At 31.3% G+C, this 14,056-nt stretch overlaps 1 protein-coding gene across 1 annotated transcript in view; it reads right to left on the reverse strand.

Moving 5' to 3' along the window:
- The window catches only part of LOC143190458 (START domain-containing protein 10), a 70,996-nt gene extending 57,220 nt beyond the window's left edge, over nt 1-13,776 (reverse strand). Inside the window, exon 1 of the mRNA XM_076394766.1 lies at nt 13,636-13,776. The gene's annotated coding sequence lies outside the window, so the exon portion shown is untranslated. The remainder of the gene's footprint in view (nt 1-13,635) is intronic.
- Between the last annotated feature and the right edge of the window lie 280 nt (nt 13,777-14,056).

The raw sequence follows: 14,056 nt of genomic DNA on the forward strand, positions 1-14,056 counted from the left end.
GGAAAGAGTCGCTGTGGCCAGATCTGGATCGCTATCAAACCAAATTTTTCTCGATAAACGACTCCAATTTTTTTCAAAAGAATACCAACAAAATTTTGAAATTTCTTATCTTCAAGTATATATACTTTTTGATATTCTGTTGAGAAATATTATTTATAACGACATTTTTAGAACCAATTAAAATTTAAGTATGCTCATACATATGTACACAGAGATAAGATATGTCTTCAATGATAATATAGTACATATATATTAGTCAAAAAGTCGAATATAATATATATTTAATATAATAGGCAGATTGTTCAATAATATTTGCTCTCGACACAATAGGAATTTTATGACATAAATTAATATTGCAACAGTATGTTATAACCGTCCAGAAATTCAGCACATTTACTCCAAATTATGGAAACCTTTCTTAAACTAAAACTTTGAATATTGTTAACATTATAAGAAAGAAGATTTGAAGACATCAGTTAAGATATAAGAACCATCCGATTCGGATGAACCAGGTGAACGGATTATGTACAAATTCATATTTTGTATTTGTATTTCAATTAATTCTTAAAAATATAATTTGTATTTGATGTACCTGACGATGATGCATCTGGAGTGAGTATTTCAAATACTTATGACTTCAAAATACATTTGAACATAAATACATCCAGTGACTTTAGCTAAGAAAAAATGCTATTTGATACGTCTTTCCCTCTTCAGAAATATTAACGAGTTGGGTGATAAAAAAGGACAATAGATACAACCTTCTAAACCAGTAAACCCAGCATAAGACTAACATTTTCTCGGCCATAGAACTAGAATACTAGAATTAAATCCATATGTTTTTAGTTAACTCTTACCTTCAAAAGAAGCGTGTAAATAAATTTGACAGCTGTCGGAACTGTTATTATTGTGAAAATAATGGATAAAAAGGAATTTGGCGTTTTGATAAAATATTGTTTTTTGAAGGGAAAAAATATAGTTGATGCAAAAACTTTTTTTGTTTTCGGGCACTGCCCCAGGAAAATCAACCATCAATTATTGATATGCTAAGTTTAGACGTGGTGAAATGAGCACTGAAGACGGTGAACGCAGTGGATACCCAAAAGAAGTTGTTACCGACGAAAATATTTAAGAAATCCACAAAATGATTTTGAATGACCGCAAATTGAAATTGAATGAAATAGCAGACACTCTAAAGATAACAACGTGTACATCATATCATTCACGAATATTTGGGTATGAGGAAGCTCTGTGCAAACTGGATGCCCCGCGAGCTCACTTTTGCCCAAAAACAACGACGAGTTGATTATTCGGAGCAGTGTTTGAAGATGCGACAATGGATGAAAATTGTCTCCATCATCTAACTCTGAAGTCCAATCGACAGTCATCCGAGTGGACTGCACCCGATGAACCCGCTCCAAAGCGTGAGAAAACGCAAGAGTCGGCTGGAAAGGTTATGGCGTCTATATTTTGGGATGCGCATAGAATAATTTTCATTGACAACCTTGAAAAAAGGAGGACCATCAACAGCGACTATTACATAGCATTATTGAACCAATTGAAGGACGAAATCGCCGAAAAACGGCCGCATTTGAAGAAAAAGAAAGTGCTGCTTCACCAAGACAATGTACCGTGTCAAACAAAATCAGGCAAAAATTCATGAATTGGGCTTCGAATTGCTTCCTCATCCACAGTATTCTCTAGATGTGGCGATTGTTTCCTGTTCTCAGATCTCGAAAGAATGTTCACTGGGAAGAAATTTTGGTCGAATGAAGAGGTGATCGCCGAAACTGGGGCCTATTTTGAAGCAAAGGACAAATCCTACTACAAAAATGGTATCGAAAAGTTGGAGGGTCGCTATAATCAGTGTATCACCCATGAAGGGAATTATGTTGAATAAAAAAAAATTTGCTGTTTGAATAAAACATGTATTTTATTATGGTAGGCCAGAGACTTTTCAATTGATCTGTTAGATTCTCTACAGAATTACAATTTGCAAAAATATTTTTATATCTATAAGGCATATTGTAATCATGTTGTCACCGTAATTACAAAATTCGTTGTTTTTCAGAAAGAATCACAACAGATGAAAGGCAAATAATTCAAAACCTTACAATCGGAGAGGCAAATGACAGAAAACATGAAATAGTTTTTCGTTTTTGCTTAAGGGGACAGTAATAAACCACAGACATCAAAATTGGAGTTAGAGTTAGTAAGCTTCCTAAAAAATAAACGTAAATGGTTTACCATCCTTGAACGCTATCCAAATATAAACAATATGTTCATAGACCTGTAGAAAGACTGTGTTCTCTTAAACGGATTTTATTATTTCGCCAACAAGTTTGATAGAACATTTAAAAATCTAGTGTTCACCATCTGGGCAAATACGCTACACTGACAAAATAATGTATTTTGTATTTCGTATTTCAATTAAAGCAAAGACAGATAGATTTTGCTCAACTTTGTGGATGACATTGTTGTGTCAAAGATCAAAGAACTAATGTTAACACCTTCTTGATAGACTCCGAGGCTATAACTATCTTCGGATCCAAAGTATCGGATTCTCACTATCCGTTATTCTCTAGTGCGTATTCAAGATGATGGTGAAAGACTCAGGTCTCATTCTAGTGATAAGAAGTTGTGTAAACTGCTATTTAAAGTTAAATAACTCGGAGAAACTTTTTCGCTAACACTCTAGCTTATGAAGAACTATCCTGCTATAATTATTTTCGAATATATTAATATATACATAGTTAGCTTCTTTAAAACTTATTTATAATAACCAAAAACCTCATTAATCAAGTTCATCGAACATGCAAAAGCTTTCTTAAATTTATTAGGATGGCAAGAACGTTCACTACACTTCTTGATGGATTATGGCCAATTGATCGATACAGTTTTTAGTCGAAAATTACATTTTTAATGTGATTTCTAATTATTGAGAAAGTCACATTTTTTAATAATATGAAAGTGTTATATATAGTAAAGACGTTTTATTCATCTAACCAATCGATCAAAGTTTTATAGATGATATTCGTATCTTCATATCCGAAGCGAATTTGTGTTCGAAAACCATTCAAGTGAATATTGGAATTCTTCTAAATACAGATTGAATATTATATAGTCATCTTGTCAACTATGATTCTGATAACTCTGATAGAACTATTGATCTTACTAGTATTGTATCACCAACTAAGAATACAATTATGTTAAAATAGTAAAAATCGTCGCTTTTGTACCCCATAACGAATATTCTAAAATATTTGATGAAAAGTTATCAACTGTGAACCAGAAGCGTAAAGTATCAGATTTTATAATCTTTAATGGCGAACATGGGTGGTCTCTTGGGGTTAACCCCGACTATAAAATGACTTATGCACAATAAAAAGTGCAATAACCGACGTCCTAAATTTCAGTAGGACGCAGAATTGTATTATATACGGTCCATATTTTATTACGATTAATTCACTCATCTCTTATCTTATTATACAGTTTTCAATAAAATATTCAAAGCTAAAAATATATCTCAATATTAAATTAAAGTATTTAATTGATAGTAGTGATTTAATTGATATCGGTGATATACAATCGAAAAGGATAATTATAATACATTGTAAGAAAATTACACAGAACTGTGGCAAGAATAATATTTTTTACATCTCTTGCCGTTCAGCAATCTATGGCCAATTTTTATTTTATATATTTATATTCTTGTTTATTTCTTCAGTCTTTACTTCTAGTTTCGCGTTTGTGATTATCGTTTTTGTTTCCTTGTTTTATTGGTTTGTTAAGTTCATTCTTACCATTTCTCCGACTTTTTTTTTTATTAATGCAATCTAAAGTTTTACTGAGCAAATTTATTTGAAAGCTTTACTTACGTGAAGAATCAGAGACATTATTGAAAAAGCATACAAAGAGAAAAGTTTGTTCAGCTGTGTTCTTGAAATAGCGCAAGATTTTAAAGGTTGAGCTAATAAGGTTTTCAAAAATATCAAAGCATAAGTAATTAAAGAGTAATGAAAATAATTCGAATTGGAATATAAAAACATCTATTGGTTACTTAAAATAAAATCTAAATTATCTGAACATAAGAAGTTGCTGCTTCACAATTAAATACTAAGACTAGCATTCGGAACTATCGACTGAAAACAGTTGAAATAGTGGATAGTGGCAAAACAGTCGAAAAACTCGATAGTCAAAAACCTAGCGACTGAAAATAGTAATTACTCTTTTGAGTGAAATGCACGGTTCGACTGTTTTTTCAAATCGTGATATCAGATGAAGATGTACGAACCTTTCCTCTATAAATTGTAAGAGAAGAAAGAACGGAGATAATTGCTTGGAACAGTTAATTTTATATGTGCTTATATTTTCCAACGGTAGTATAAGCGAGACGGAGACGTACATATTTCCTCACGTACAAACTTTAAAAAAGAAAAGGAAAAAATATTTGCTGAATACAATTAACATGCAATTAATAATTTCATTTTAAACGAAGTAGAACTACTTTTATATTTGAATGTTATGTGGATTTGAAAAAAGGAATGGAATTTTTTTATGGAATTGAATAATACCCCACAAATGTTTTATCGTATTTTAATATGTTAATGGCCATTTTCAAATAATATACTATAATAAATATAGACAATACAATAGAACTTAAATAAAACCCAAAATTTAAAAATGTACAGCAACCATAAATACTAAATAAAAATTAAACATATACCTATCATAGAAAATACATTAACAATCTTGAAAAATTATAGTATTAATATACAATATATTGTTATTTACAAGCAAACTATCAAAATAATATTAAAACTATATGTAAGCATAAATTGGGTACATTTTTGTCAAGGTCACGGTTAGGACGAGCCAGAATGTTAAAAATTAGCTGAAGGAAACTAGCTGAACCAAAAATAGTAACTAAAAGTACACGACTGAAACAGTCTATAGTAAATAGTAACAAACTCAGTCCGACCGAAAATAGCGACTGAATGAGTCACTGGTAAAAAGTAGTAAAATCAGTTGAACCAAAAATAGCAATTGAAACAGTCGATAGTAAAAGTAGTCAATTACTAAACAGTCGATAGTCGATTTCAGTCGATAGTTCCCAACACTAATTAAGACCTATATGTTCTGCAAGAACTAATATTAAAATAATACAAGTATTTCAGAATAAAGTCCTGAGAAGTATTGAAGATCATAGAGCAACAATTACTTTCACTGAGCCCCTAGGTTCAATAAATTAAGATATTCGTAACAAGACATGATTAAAGACGCTTCCTTTTTAACTCCCAAGTGCTGTAACACTTGTATAGCACCAGCCGACTTGGTGGAGCAATAGTAAAGGCGACAAGACGGTCCTACTGTTGCGATAGTCGCGGGTCGTAAAATGTATGTTTAGAACTCTTTAATATTTGTGTTTGTTCTAGACAAGATTGTAAAATCCGACAAGGAAAATGATCCTAGTCACTTCTGGGATGATTTCTAAAGTTGGTCACTCGCCAGTCGAGGACCGTGATTCGGAGCCCACGCTAAACTGTAGGTCCCGTGACTAAAAAATCCAAGAGGTTAACGTGACTAAAATCTATAGAACTTTACTTTTTTCTTGTATAACTTTGAACTGGGACTCTAAATGTTAAAAACATCGAAAAGTGCTACTAACTTTTATTTTATTAGCAACTCAGTAATAGTCCAATGTGTGTTCTTAGATAAGTAGCTAACGACTAGAAATAATATATAAATAAATTAAAAAAACCTATTTGTCAAACTTAGGCAACAGTTATTGCTATATTTCAAAAGTTAATTCGTAGAAATAATTTGGTGCTAAACTTCGTCTAGCTTTAACGTAGTAAATTTGGATTATAACAATAATCAAGTATTTATCAAACGAAATCAAATTAATAGATTTATAAAAATGAATTTATTTGCATATTTTGGTCAAGATTGATAATTTATCTAATAAAATTTAACTAGAAAATACTGTCATCAGTCATGATAATATGAAAACTAATCACCAGTCAGATCACATAGCTGTTATAATATCATAAATTCATAAATAAACAATTTTTAAATCTATTGACTTTAAGGATTTTAATACGATATATAAATGTTTTATACGAATATTTCATCTATTTTTCATCATTTTAATAACGACTCACACTGATCGTATTCCAGATAAATATTTTTATTGGAATGCAGAAATGAACGTACACGAGGATAACAAATATGTGACGTTAATATAGCACAAATTGTGTAAATTATAGGCAATGTGAATAAACAATAGTTAACCTCTAACATCTAAAATAAATTGCTGGCATTTTATATACACCAGAACATAAACTTCTATTAAACAAGTGCTTGGCTTATGCAGCAATTTACTTTTAATTCACAAATACTTTTAATTAATGGCCTGCTGGAATATATATTGTAGCAAAAATAAACGATCATAGTATTCTATTGTATTTAGATGCACTGACGTTAATAATTAATACGTTTTAGTGAACAATAATAGAATAATAATATTAGGTGTACAAATAAATCCTGTACGTTGAACAAAGAAGATGCCATCAATTAAGTAACGTAAAATTATCTGCCAAGTGATCATAAAAGTGATCAACCTAGAAAATTATTTTGTATCAGCTGTATGTTTCTTCTCTTCTTCAAGAGTCCATCTGACGGTTGCATCGTAAAGTTTGACATTTGTGATGATATATGTACTCAGAACATTTTGTCGCACGGACGCTATTTGTTTATTTTATATTTAGTAAAAGTTTCGTCTCAGCAAAAAATGAAACTGAATCGTGAACATTTTCGTGCGATGATTTTTTACGATTTCCATCAAAAACCACCGTCTCTCGCTGGATTAGTAAATTCTATCGTGGACGTAGTTCGCTGTCCGACGAGTTTCGTGAAGGTGGTTCAAAATTGGCTGTTGTGCCAGAAAACATTGATGCTTTGTGCAAAATGATTGAGGCATCCCTAAGAAATAGTTCCACCAGCATATATGCGACTTTACATGAACACTTAGCTGTACGAAAGTTATGTTCGCGTTGGATCCCACACAATTTGACAATCGCTCAAAAAAAGGCTCGTCTCAATTGGTGCAAAGAAATGCTTGAGAAATTTAATCGCGATGAGCCTGAAAGTAAGCAGAAATCGACTGTATGGGTGTTCCAAGATGAACCTAATCCAATAAAAGTTGTTTGCGCACGAAACACTTCAAAGAAAATGGTGGCCAGTTTCTTCGGGAAAACTGGTCATATTGCAACAGTACCTCTAGATGATCGTAGAACACTAAATTATAATTGGTACACAACCATTTGTTTGCCTGAAGCCCTCGGTGAAATAAGCAAAACAAACAAGACACGCCGGATTGCTCTTCGTTATGACAATGCGAGTTCTCACACATTGGCTCAAACAAGAGACTATTTGAGCACTCAAAACATCGAATTGATGGGTCATCCGCCGTACAGCTTTGATTTGGTACACAATGGCTTCTTTTTGTTCCCATCTGTGAAGAATAAACTGTGTGGTCAACGATTGTCATCGCCCGAAGAAGCTATTGAAGCGTTCAAAAATCATGTTTTGAAGATACCTCATTCGGAATGGAATAAATGCTTTGATAATTGGTTTAAGCCAAGTTTAAGGGACTCATTTTTCTTTTCTAAAACGTTATTCTAACCATATTCAAATTCGTATACTAGCTTAGCTTGGCTGGCGCTGTGGCAAAAGGCGACTCCTCCTGTTGTTGGGATAATCTAGTGTTCGAATCCTGCTGGGGCATGGTTGTAAGTTTTTGTTTGTGATTGTTTAACCTTTATGACTCTCCTTAGGCAAGAGTGTAAAATCCGACAAGGAAAATTATTTCCAGTCACCCCAGTAACCAGGCTGGGTAATAACGGATCTCTTCAGAGATGGTCTCAGATGGTTCAGATCCTGTGCAGCCCTAGTTTGTAAAAAGGAGTTGAGAGAAAGGATGGTTTATTAAGGCCTTCAATTGTTCGTATTTTATATTAAAGTAGTTACTATTGGTGTCGCTTTTGTCCTTCTTTCTTGTTAGTTTTTTTCCGTTATTAAACTCATACTATTTTTTTTATTTCTTTCCTTTTTTAATTTCTTACGAAATTGGATACTTCTTTACTAGCCCCTTCTTTTTCAGTTCTTCAATTTTCGTAATCTTTTTAGTTCCTTATTTAGATATAGCCCTATCATCACCTAGATAATTTCATTGAGTACCTTTCTTTTTTATTTTTTTTTGTTTTTATTAATTGGATTTCTTTCGTTTCTGTGGCAAATGTTCAAATAGTTGGTCTATCCTTTACTCTTATGGTGGTTTCCATTTTTTACCAAATATAGATCGTTTATATCTTCTCTCATGTGATTTACAGTTTACATAGTTTTGCTTTTTTTGTAATGAATCCTTTTTATTTTTGTTTCTCTACTTAGTTTTTTTATTCGTCTTCATATATCATTCTCCTCATACTTCTTCATATTCTTTTGTTTCATATCTTGTATTTCATTATATATTATGGTTGATAGCTCAATAATATGACTTAACGTAGTAATTCTTCTTCTGGTAGGTCCTCAATTATTCCTTTTATTTCAACGTACTTCTCTCTGTTGCCTTTTTTTTTAATTTTCAATATTTATTTGCCCTATTTCTATCAATTATCTCGTTCTTTTTTTTAATGCTTTTTTCTCTCTATGTTTATTCCCTTTTCTCCTCTTTCCCATCAACTTATCATCACTTCGTTTTCATATAGAGACAGAATCAACAATAGACTTTCAATAAATTATAATAATTAATATACATCTTCTAAGTTAGAAAACAAATCAGAGAACAGAACTTTCTTGTTAATTTTGTGTTTAAATCATCGCATATAGTTAATTTTTTATTTTTGTTATGTTGTCGAATAATATTAGATAGCAAATTATTATGAAAGTGAAGAAGTAATCCACGTTTAAAATATTTGAATATATCACAAAATATAGCAAATTTCAAAATAACTTGTATTCAACTTTTTACCAAACGGTAACCTAGGATTATCAAAATTAGTTTGAAATCAAAGAAAATGTCAATGTTTTAACCGCTTTAGAATTGAACCATCTGAATTGTTGGAAAATTAACGAAAAACAAAAATATCTCATCCCTGATATAGTACGATTTTGAAACATGATTTTGATTTATAAATTAGTATTTAAAACTGTGAAGTCTTCAATAAATATTAATTCAACTTGAAAATATTAGAATATTATAAAGTTTATAATAAATAATTATAAATTTTTAATTGGGATATTGTTAGAAATTAAAATAACCCCACGGCGAGAACTTTTAAATTAAGAAATTGCAGGAAGGAAATTACAAAAGAAAATTTAAATTCTGATAACTTTTCCGTAACGAAATTGTTCTACAATTGTTCGGGATATTTGAAATATTATTTTGATCGCAATAGCGGTATAAGGAAGTAAAATGATTTTAAGGAAGTACAAATAAATTTAATGGTATGAAGTATCTTTAGGAGATTTGGGATTTTCAAATATTTCCGGAAAAACATTTTTAATTAATTTTCAGTTTCCTGGAAAAGGATTGATAATTAATATCGAATACAACATACAACTTTACGTCCATAGTTTTTTTATTTCATTAATTTTTTATTAAATACGTTACAAATATCGCAGACTATTGCTGCTTAAAACTTTCAATCAGTTGCCGACTCTTGCATTGAGAAAATGTGTGGTTAGAACTTGCTATTATTTTATGGATTTTTTTCTTTAAGTTACAAATATCGAACATTAAAAGTTCGACATTATCAACGACAAGAAAAATATACGATGTTGTAACAAAATTGCTCATACTTCTTGTTTATTGGTTAAGGTTATATTGTTGACACAATGATATTTTGACAATTGTCAGCTATATCTAGCATATAGAAACTTTTCTAGAAATAACTGACGAATATAAAAAGTTTTCAAAACAAATTTTCGAATCAGCATATATTGAAAATATTTTTCTCTAATTTTGTTAATAATATATGCTATTAGGTTAAGAACCATTTTTCATAATTTTATATAGTCGTAATTTGGAATAAATGTAACAGTATCTCTTCTTTTCTTATTCTGGATTATTTTTTTGTAACCAAAATCGAAGCAATATTTTCTTCTGCGTTTACAAAACGTTGTTAATGAGTAAAACATATTTGTTAATATCATACTATAGTAATGTCGAAATAGTATTCATTTAAATAATAAAACCGGTGGTCTGGTCTAGTACAGCGTGTTTTGTGTTTTAGAGATATTAAAAATCACTAAAACTATATTTTGATTTCTTTATCTTTTTCAATTAGTACGGACCACGGCACTGGGTATTAGTCCGATATTGTTTAGCCAATAATGAACTTATACACTATTCCAGAAAATATCCGGTCCTACCCACCCTAGTGGTATATATATATATATATATATATATATATATATATATATATATATATATATATATATATATATATATATATATATATACATATATACATACATATAATATATACATATACATATACATATACAAAAGGCTGAATTATTAGAATCAATACCTAAAAGATTGTGTGATAAACTAAAAATGTACAGATTTTCAGTTACTACCGTACATAAAAAATACTTTTTGGGCAAAGTAATCGTTATTTTTGAAAAATATTTTTTATTTATTTTGCACTAGAAATGCTCTACACTCTTATATTGATAAATTATATTATAAACTGTTGATAACACGAGTCAACACAAAATTTGACTTTGACTTTAAAGCATTAAATTCCAATTCTTTAGGCCGTACTTAGATGAAAAAAAAAATAAATGGCATGAAAAAACCGAGTGAACGATATTTTTCAAAATATGTGGTGTTAATTTTTAATTGAAAATGAAACCATTTAAATAAACATTTTAATTATTTTTATTAAGTTTTTATATTTTCTTTTATGTTCATAGGTACTATCTCATAGGTCTATCTCTACCCCAAATATAGTAATGTTTTCATTGTTTTCATATATGTATAACATCATCAAGCAAATTCCACTGTTTTAAGCGAGAGCCTAAAAGCTCTGCTTTAGTTTTTGGCAAATTTAGATCCCGAATTAAATCATTAAAATCTTCTGTAATAATAAGATGGTCTTTTGGTTGTTCTAGTGTAGGTAAAAACTCCTTATCGGAATTACTTTTATGAAGAACTAAGAGATGAGCTACTTTTCTGCAATAATTCTTTCAGTGGCTCAGGTACTGGTCGTGTCAGATCATGTGCAACTGGAGCAGAAGAGGACTCCAGATCAGGATATTCGATAGGTTTTACATTTTTACCTCTACGTCTTTTACTCGGACTCACAATGCAAAAGTAGCAGTCGTTAACGTGATCATTTAAAAAATAGATTATTCCACAGATGTTTATGAGTTTTGCTGTATAAGTCAATACTTAGAGCCATTTGGACCTATGGTATTGAACTGTGGGGTACTACTAGCAAATCTAACATAGATATCATCCAGAGGTTACGGAATAAAGTGTTACGAGTCATCGTCGATACTACGAGTCCAACAAACTGATTCAACACGATATCTCCATAGAACCCATAACGAGTGTGATTCGGAGTGTTAGTGCGAAGCAGTCTGAAGGACTATACATCCCAATGCACTCGTCAAACAGTTAATGTTATGTGCGCGATGAGATTGTAGTGCATAGGCTCAAACGCAACCTACAACACGAACTAATTAATTGACACATAAAGTGAGATTTAATAATCTCTAGAATAAGCTAGAATAAGATTTAGAATATAAATTGTACAGCAGATCACTTACTGAAGTGATCTTCTACATGTCAAGATGATTACATTATATAATAATACTTATTGCCCACGGGCAGATTGTTAACGTTCTAGGAGATAAAAAAATATTCGTCAGAAATGGACCACTTTTTAATCGATAGACATGTCTAAATAATTGTAACTTGTGTATCCGAATTTGTTTCTAAACTGTGCACTAATTGTTGCCTTTTAAACGAATTACTTCTTGCACAAGCGTTATCCGCACAAGTGTCTTGCACAATCTGGCCAATTCAGCTTACTACTTCACTTGGTCTAACTAGATCCCTATTGCTATTTGAAATAACAGTCATGAATGTTAATAGTTAAATCATTAATTTAACTAGAATTTGGTTGTTGACAGTAGAACGACCAATATCATTGAAAAAAAAAAATGAAAACAGCACATACGAGGCTCACTATTTATATTTCGGGAATTGACAACACTGTTGTTATGCGAGTACATCTGACGGTTCCATCGTAAAGTTTGACATTTGTGACGATATATGTACTCAAAACATTTTGTCGCGCAGACGCTATTTGTTCATTTTATATTTAGTTTAAAGTTTCGTCTCGGCAAAAAATGGAACTGAATCGTGAACATTTTCGTGCGATGATTTTTTACGATTTTCGACGTGGATTATCAACATGCATCAATCAACTTAATTTGACTTCTGGCGAAGAAGCTCTAATTAATTAAAAGCCACCGTGTATCACTGGTTTAGTGAATTCAATCATGGTCGTAGTTAGCTGTCAGACGAGTTTCGTGAAGGTCATCCAAAATCGGCTGTTCAGCCAGAAAACATCGATACTGTGTGCAAAATGATTAAGCAAGATCGTCATGTTACCTATTGTGAGTCTGAGGCATGCCTAAGCATAGTTCTACCAGCATATATGCGATTTTATATGAACACTTAGCTGTGCGAAAGTTATGTTCGCGTTGGATCCCACACAATTTGACAATCGCTCAAAAAAAGGCTCGTGTCGATTGGTGCAAAAAAATGTTTAAGAAATTCAATCGCGGTGCTTCGAAAGAAGTTTATAAAATCGTGACAGGTGACGAATCATGGATATATTGATATGAGCCAGAAAGTAAGCAGCAGTAGACTGTATGGGTGCTTCAAGATGAACCAAATCCAACAAAATTTGTTCGCACACGAAGCACTTCAAAGAAAATGATGGCCTGTTTCTTTGGTAAAACTGGTCATATTGCAACAGTGCCTCTAGAGGATCGTAGAACAGTAAATACTAATTGGTACACAACCATTTTTTTTGCCAGAAGTCTTCGGTGAAATAAGAAAAACAAACAAGAGCGAACTCTCACACATTGGCTCAAACAAGATACTATTTGAGCACTCAAAACATCGAATTGATGGGTCATACATCGCCCAACGAAGCTATTCAAGCGTTCAAAAATCATGTTTTGAAGTTACCTCATTCGGAATGGAAATAAATGCTTTGAAAATTGGTTTAAGCATATGCAAAATTGTATCGATTATCGTGGCGAGTATTTTGAAAAACAATAAAAATATATTCGCAGCTTAACTATTTGTTTTTTTATATTCCCAAAATATAATTAAAAAAATAAATAAATAAATAAAGTAATACTTATTCCACAGATCTAGTATATAAATCAATCCGGGTACTTTTCAACCGTGGTGTTGCAGAATAGTGTTTTAAAATCAGTAATTAAAAAATAATTTGGAAATGATAAATAAAAAATAAGAAGACGCGTATGAAGTTATTTATTTAATAAAATTAGTAATCAAGTAGATAAGACATGATTATTTACCTTCAAAATATCGATGTTCAGTTCCCTCTTAAGTCTTTATAAACCTGCTATACCACTACTATAAATAATGTTAGGATTTAGAACACATGTTAAAATCACTCAAAAAAAAAATCGACCGATCAACAAATAATGCCCTACAGTATATTTATCACAATTTTTTTGGTAGTACGGAAATTTCCAGAAAAGTCCAAACGCGATATGTTTATACTTGATAAATGTAACTTTTTAGAAATGTAACGCGACGATGGTTTTGAAGTCTGTCAACTTCAGAAAACGACTGTCCTATTTAGACAGCGAACAAATGACGGACGATATATTTTAGCGAAGCGTCACACTAAGGCTTATCGCGTCCCGATTTATACTCACGATCGCTTTAGTTATTCATTTGATCGTAGTTGCACAGGTATTGTGATAACGAGGT

The sequence above is a fragment of the Rhynchophorus ferrugineus genome, unplaced genomic scaffold (assembly GCF_030347505.1).
Source record: "Rhynchophorus ferrugineus isolate W39M unplaced genomic scaffold, kcgeb_rfMv2 rfM2, whole genome shotgun sequence".
NCBI classification, from domain to species: Eukaryota; Metazoa; Arthropoda; class Insecta; order Coleoptera; family Curculionidae; genus Rhynchophorus; species Rhynchophorus ferrugineus.